The sequence below is a fragment of the Gracilinanus agilis genome, chromosome 1 (genome assembly GCF_016433145.1).
Source record: "Gracilinanus agilis isolate LMUSP501 chromosome 1, AgileGrace, whole genome shotgun sequence".
Classification (NCBI taxonomy): Eukaryota; Metazoa; Chordata; class Mammalia; order Didelphimorphia; family Didelphidae; genus Gracilinanus; species Gracilinanus agilis.
In genome coordinates, this window is record NC_058130.1 from 706,594,691 (window position 1) to 706,602,843 (window position 8,153).

Below are 8,153 nucleotides of genomic sequence, written 5' to 3' on the forward strand. Positions count from 1 at the left end.
GTTGCCAGATCAGTCTGTGTGAAGGCTGAGTTACCACTGACAGACAGGGCTGTCATTCAGGAACAAGAAGCAGGGCACAAGCATGGAACTTTTCCTTTGACTTTCCTCTTCCCTTCTCTGGGGTGAGGTGTTTGTTATCTTTGAGTCCAGGTTTCTCTTCTGGTTTCCAACTCCACTCATCATTAGAGATCACAAGAGGGAGAAGCAGAGGCCTCAAGAGGCTAATCTGAATGGTGATGGAATGGTTCAATCTCAAGATCTATTTATCATCTCTGATAAGGATGTCTTAGTTGATAAGAAAGTAATAGGACACAGGAGACGATCTTAACTGTTAACTCATAACTGCTTCTCTGAAGCACCATTGAGTCACAAGTTTATTATATATGAAAATTCAAACTCCCCTTCACCAAAAAGCACAAGGAAAGTTTCCCACAACTATACAGAGCTGTATTTTTAACACAGACAAAACAAAAGCCATAGAAGCTTCAAGGTGTAGATAAGAACCTATTCTGGACTTTCAGCTACTTAATTATCAGCAAGCTAAGTCTGAGAATACTTTTCTCAGGGGCAACATGCCCCTGCTAAACTAAGGTTTCAGCCTTGGCTTGCCAAGGAGCTGCATTTCTGGCCAAAGGGGAAGAATGTTAACCTCTTGACTATTGGTTTGCTAAGAGCTTAAAGCTTTCCAATAAGACCACAATACTTTTCAACAAGAAACAGTGTGGGTCACAAAAGGGGTCAAAAGTTTCAGATGTTTTTCTATTTGAGACTCTGTTTCTCTTATTGGCCTCCCACAGTTCAGAACCCAGGCACAGGTTCTACCACATGGCAATTCTGGGAAAAGAGGACACTTCTTTCCACCTTAGAAAGGGATGATTGAGAATTCAGCTCCCCCAGAGAGGGCACACTCTCCCTAAGAAAGGAAACAACCCTGTCCTCCCTCTTATACATACACACATACTAAAGAGGTTGCCACTGAAGTACCTTCTCATGGAAAGGAAGAAGGTATGTTATACCCAATTGAAAGTGTCTGAGCCTTACTGTATGGCCTCAAAAGCAAAGACAGGCTCTTCTACATTAGAAAAAAACCCCTGTCTAGTATCTTAACCCTAACACAAACAGAGGGACCCCTGATCAGAGCTCTACCTACATCCATGCCACCCCCCTCCTTGGAAGTTTTGTCATATCATACTCTCTTCCAATTCATGTCTCTTGAGACCTGGGATATTTGGGGCAGGATGAGAACAAAAGGGAACTGCAAAGGGAGCAGAATTAGAGGCATATCTGGTACTCTCTCCATGGATTATCTTCTTCTTTCTAGACTCATATTAGTCAGTATTCATAAGACTAGTTTATTTTTTATATATTACTGATTTTATTAACTTTTTAAGATACAACCATAGTTGAATATTACAACAAAAACAATAGCTAGTAATGAGTGTGTTAAAATGATTGTAGTCCTTCACTCATTCACTATTGCATACAAAAGCCAGTATTACAATTAAGGGTATTCACTGCCCCCCCCATTAAGAGGTTTGACACTGAACACCACCTCTGGGATGATGCTCATCATCCTCATAAGCTTCTCCATTGTAATGGCACCTTCTTTCTTGAGATGGGTCAAAGTCTACCAGTTCTAATTGATCCATTTCTTCAAACTCCTCTACTTTCTTTCAGGCAGTAACTTTTCCAATAAAGATAGCTTATCTGATCAAAGAAAGCCATTCTATGGGAAGTTTACCTTAAATTCAATTATTATTAGAATTCCTTTCTCATAAGGTCAATGATAAATAGGCATGCCTTCATTCAATACACATTTGATATCTCCATGTTTGACAATCTGACCAGGATGAGAAGTAATGACTGTAGTTTTACTATCAAGAATTGATATTGGTTTCTGAAAACCACACAGTGCTTCAACCAACTGGATATTCATACAAATGAAAAGGACTTTACCCCAACATGAAAATATAGGATTGTTCTTCTGATCCAAAACAATGATGATATCTCCTGGCTCAAGTCCTGGCTCCTGTTCACCTTCACCATGGAATGTTATCTTCTGACCATCTTTCATGCCCTTGTCAATATGAACCTCCAGAATTTTTTTCTCTCAATTTTCCTTCCATTACAGCTTTTACATCTATCTTTAGAACTGATTCGTTCCCCATGCCCTTGGCATTCCATGCAAACTGATTGAAATTGCTGAACCATTCCAGGTCCTATCTGATGAATTCTTATTTGCATTCCAGTACCTCTACAATTGGGACAGCATTCTACAGCTCCTTTCTTACCAACCCGTCCTTCACATTTATCACAAATTACATTTTGCAAAGCCAGTTTTCTTGCTGCAACATTATATAGATCTTCTAAGGTCACTGACTACTGATGAACAACATTTTTACCTCTATGTTCCCTTTGCATTCTTCCACCTCCTCCAAAAAACATATCAAAGATATCCATTGGAGAATCAAAGCCACCACCAGAACCACCCTCTTTTATGGCTTGTTCTCCACCTTTGTCATATAAGTCTCTCTTCTTTGCATCAGAAAGCACTTCATAAGCTTGAAAAATCTGTTTGAACTTTTCTCCTTCATTTGGATTCTTATCTGGGTGATATTTCAAGGCTAGGTTTCTATATGCTTTTTTTTAGTTCTTCCTGGGAGGCACTGGGTTTTAATCCCAAAACATCATAATAAGTTGTTTCCTTCACCATTTTCTATAGCTGGGGAGCAATGTGGGCAGTATGCCAGTTGTTGCCCCAAGTTTGGGGTGGGGTGAAAGGGGACCGTCCATGAGCTGGTTGGGATGTTGGGGGAGCCAGTAGAAGAAAGAGAAGATGGGGTGGGGCGAGGTCTTGGGCACAGAGCTCAGGCAGTGGTAGCTGCTACCCTCCGTTTCTCGCCAAGTTTTCTGGAAAGTTTGCTAAGACTAGTTTAATAATGCTTCCTTCTTCCCCTCCAAATTGACGCATCATTTTCTCTGTTTTTATCCCTGGGGGTGGTGCTCTTGGGCCTGCCTCTCACAAACTTTCTCCCTCTCTCCCTTGCTCTTTGCAGGAACATTGTATGAAAAGACAAAGGCACCCTTCTCCAGAATTTGTCTCTGATCTTGATCCAGACTCAGTAAGAGTTATCTGCATGTAAAAGAGAGTCTCAGCTATTTAATTCTTTCTCAGTACCTTTGTAAAGGGGGGAAAGGGTGTTTTTTTCAATATATTAAAAGATGGTCGCCAGAGGATTGAACTATTATCAATCCTCAATTAAGAATAATCTCAAGTAAAAATTGACTTTTATGGAAGTTTATTTACAATTAAGAAGAGAGAGAGGAAATAAGGAAATAAGAATCTAACCCAGTAGTAATTTACTATGATCCTCTAATTAATCCAAGTAGATCTTAACTCTCAACTGAGAGTTAGAGGGCCAGAGGCTGGGAGGTGAATGGAGCAAAACTCCATTCACAGAGTCTACTAAAAGAAATTTCTTAAGAGAAGTTCAGGAAGATTCAGTCTTTAAACTCACCACATGGAATTCAAGGAAGATATTTAAAGTAGTCTCACCAAGGTCCCAACATTCCAACACTCCTCCATGACCACAAGAGCTCCTTCATCAGCCGCCCTCTTCACCAGAAGACCCCCGCTGACTGATGACCTTCTCCTTTTAAAGGGGTCACTTATGTGTCACTTCCTGTGCCTACCTCCTAATTTGCATGTCCAATCACAATATATGCTTCTCATAGTACTGCCTAGGGGGCAGTCAGTTGATTCTGATTTGTCACCCACTCTAGCACACCTGGGTTATGGACCTCCCAGAATTAGAGGTGTTCTCACCTTTGGTGATTAAATCTAAAGATGGGCAGTGTAGACTTAATCTAATTATCAAACCTTCCAGTGTCTCCAATGAAAGTTACTCTGGACCATTAATGGCAGCTGCCTGACCCCAGAATTCCAATGGGCATGTCTGTCCCATTTATTGATTATCTTCTACCCAATTACAAACATTGACATCATGTGTTCTTGTCACAAGATATAGGCCTTCCTATGTCCCTCTCACATTTACTGATCTCCTTGTGACTCTGTTATTTACCTTAGTATTTCATTATCACAGGCCCAACAAACACAGGCCCCATATATCTTTGTTACAGACAATGATCTACCTGTGCTCCCATCACATTCAATGATGCTCCTTCCCTCATCACAGACCCCAGTTCCTGGGTTCCTATCAGATACCTCCTTTCCCCCTCCCTTCTGTTTGCTCCCAGGTCTGATAGAGATCATCAGGCCATCAGGCTCCATTTTCTCACCTTTAATGGTTTTCTTCTTCCTTGCTGAGATGGCCACATTGATCTCAGGTAAGCTGTTTGCTCTTGTTAATTTCCCAGGTGTTGAAATGTGGGTCCTGGGGGCTGAGGCATGATCCTACTAAGATTCTGTGCTCTCCTCCTCATGATTACTTATTGCTGAATCCATTCTCTTATTACTAAAACAACCTCCAGATTCTTTCCTGCATCCCCACCTTTACTTCTCCTCTCCCTCATAGCACCTTTTCAATGCATTGTCCAATCTGGAGTCCCTCACTGTTATTTTGGGAATGCTGGCATATAGCAAACCAAGGTTTCCTTCTGCCATTCATAGGCCAAATATACCATGATTCCATGTGTACACTTTGTAGAAAGATGGAATGAGTGACAGAGAGCATAGCTACCTTCATATTGAAAGGTCTTCTTATTTCACTCATTTCCCTAATCCCTGAATTTCATATCAAAGTCTATAGTCATTTCAACCCTCCCGGGCCTTGAGCTTCCTTGGCTCCTTCAACTCAGAAATTGTCTACATCCCATTCTTAATTACTCTTGTCCTTCTTCTGCCATATCCATGGTAACTCATAGATGGGTGGTATGATCTAGCATCCACGTCATCTTTCATTTCACTCCTCTCTCTGCACATTCCAAATGACCTGAGTGATTTTTACCTGAGTTATAAATATAAGAAATCTTACAAAATATACTAGAGGAAGATTATTAGAATTGCATACAAAAAATATTCATACAAGATGGCACATAAGTTCTTCACTATTTTGTCTAGCTAAAATGCTTCATCCCTTTTCTTTCACTTTTATGATTCTCTGGTGACCTAGAGAGGTCGTTTACTCAAGAAGCTTGGTACAGTGTGACAAATCAGAGGGCCTGGGTTCAAGTGTCATCTCAAATGATTACTAGCCAATTAACTTCCCTGAATCTCAGTTTCCTCATCTCTATAAATGAGGATTATCATAGATGGCCTTTGAGGTCCTTTAGCTCTAGCTCTAGCTCTATGATCTTTAGAACAGTCTCTTCCACTAAAATCCTCCAAGCTGTTCTACAATATACAAGATTGAGAGTCTCCACTCATTCTTCAATCCTAGGTTCACTTAAAGAGAATCAGAAACTATCAGGATGGTATTAAGTGTTCAAAACATTGGGTAGACTGACCAATAACCCATTGCATCAGAGAAAAGCAGAAAAGCTAAATCCTCCTCAGAGATTGTCCCCAATGCTGGCTTGTATAATCCCTCCACTCTTTCCTGAGCTCCAATTCTCCCTTCACTATAATTTTTGGATTTTCTTATAACAGATCTGCTGACAGTCCAGCCTGTATTTCAAGATGCCTTTCATCTCTCTATACCCAAACACTATTCCAGAGCTCCACCTACTTGGGGACTTCCTGCTGGTTGCCTGTCCCACGCCTACCCTGTGGGCACCTGCCATTCCAAAGTCAACTGCCCTGACTTTCTAAACATTTCTTAACTTTCACTTCAGGTAAAACACAGAGCAATCCACCCTCTCTAGGAGACATCCCCTAGGTGCCACGGTAAGCACTGTCTACCTTGTGTGATCTTCTGCAAGTCACCTTTTGTCTTTTAGCTATTTTCTCTTTGATTGAATGTATAGATTGGATGAATATAGTGGAGTGGAATGTAGTGGTGGGGTGGGGGGAATGTTGGACTTGATAATTTCCAAGGTACCATTCATCTTTTTGACTCCACAATACTAGGATTCCCCACTCCCTCACCCCCCCTACTCCCATACCTTCCCAGAGGAAATGGACCAGAGAAACAAGTGTGAGAGAGGCTTCAGAGAGAAGTTCCTAAGAAATCTATGGAAGCTTATAGGAGAGGGTGGAATCTCTGTGAATTCATGGGGGATGCTGGTGAGCAGAGCACAAATGAGGTGTTAGATAAAGTGTTAGGATCAAACAGAACTAGGATCATATCCAGCTGGTAACACTAATTCTGTGACTATCAGAAAATCTTTTAAAATCTTTGATACTTAGTTTCCTCATCTTTAAAATAGGGATGATGAAATCCATAATGCCTCTCTCAGAATTGTTATGAGATCCATTTGAGATGACGTCTATAAAATGCTTTACAATTTTCAAATTCAAATTCAAAATTTACTACTATTATTAGAGAAAAACAACTATGAAACTCTTCTCTTCCTGACACCCAAAGCCAAAAAGTAAAATTCAAATACTTCCAAATAAGAACTATGACCAGGACCAGATTCCCATTGGAACTTGTAATTCTTCTGATTCCATAAGAACATTGGGGATTGAAGGCACCTCAAGAACAAGGAGATTGAGGGAACTCTGGATAAGGAACTGAAATAATAGGGGGAAAGGGGTACTCTCCAGGCCCCCAAAATATGTTCAGAGCAAGGAATGAATGGTAGTATGACAGTGGAAGAAGCACTAGAGGGGAAGGAAATAACTAGGTCTAGGGCAATGATTGGGAACCTTTGGCATGGGTGCCAGAGATGGCATGCAGAGTACTCTTTGGGGGGCACAGAGCTGCCCTCTTCACAAGCCCCACCCCACCCCCAGTGTTTGTTACTAGAAAGGCAGAAGGTCTCAGGTGGAGCTGCTCCCCTTCCCCTTTCCACTGTGCCTGGGGACATTTTTTTCACATCCCCTGCCCCTCAGCCCAGCACCCCAATTCAACTGCATGGAGGTAAGGTGGGCAGCTCACAGGCAGTAGAACTAGAGAGGAGCAGAGTGCTTGGGCCACTACCCTCCCCTTCTCTATACTGGCTGAGGACATTCCTTACTTCACATACCTCTCCACCCAATAGCCCAAAGGGAAAGTTTTCTCCTTATCCTGTGTAAAGGGGGGCAGGGCAGAGCATAGCACCTGGTCTCTGGGGAAGGGCAGGCACAGCACTTGTTCTGGAAGGGCGGGGTGAGAGGACCCAGCACTCCATCTCTAAGAGGTTCACCATCACTGGTCTAAGGAATAATCACTCCCATATTAACTAACAGTTGCCAGACTAGTCCATGTGAAGGCTGAGTTCCCACTGACATATGGGACTGTCATTTAAGAACTGGAAGCAGGTAGCAAGCATGGAACTCTTTCTTGGGGTTCCAATTCTCTTATTCTGGGCTGAGGTGATTTTCACTTTTGAACTCAAGTCTCTCTTCTGGCTTCTAACTCCACCCAGGATCAAAGATCATAAGAGGGAATGGCAGGGACCTCAAGAGGCTAATCTGAAGTGGGAAAAGGTGGTTCAGTACCCAGGCACAAATTATACCAAAAGGCAGCTCTGGGGAAAGCTTTCTTTCCACCTTAGAGTGGGAGCCCAGGGGATCCATCTCCCCCAAACACACACACACACACACACACACACACACACACACACACACACACACAAGATTGCCACTGAGGTTGCCTCTCCTGGAAAGAAAGAGGGTATATTATACCCATTTGCAGGCATATGAGTCTTACTATATAACCCTGTAAGAGAACACAGACTCCTCCTTATCAAAGCAAACCCTGGTCATCACCCCAACCTTAAAATAAACAAAAGGACTATTAGAGTACTACCAGCCTCTCTGCCCTACTCCTAATAAAGTGTGGGAAGCCAATAAGAGAATAGATAAAAATCTAAGACCCCTCTTTTGACACCTTTTTATGATCCATACCTGTTCTTATTGGAAAAACATTATAGACTTATTGAAAAGCTTTGAGTCCTTAATCAGACCAGCAACTACTGAGTTAAAAAATTCTCTCCTTGATAATTAAGAAGCCTGAACTCTAAAAATATAGTCAAGGCTGGACACAGACAAAGATAGAGATAAGACTGAAGCCAGACTATCTGACCAGGTGCAGACCTGTAAATCAAGG

The 8,153-nt window shown here is 41.9% G+C and overlaps 1 pseudogene; it reads right to left on the reverse strand.

Moving 5' to 3' along the window:
* Positions 1-1,526: 1,526 nt before the first annotated feature.
* LOC123242169 lies at positions 1,527-2,713 on the reverse strand (annotated as a pseudogene).
* Positions 2,714-8,153: the final 5,440 nt, after the last annotated feature.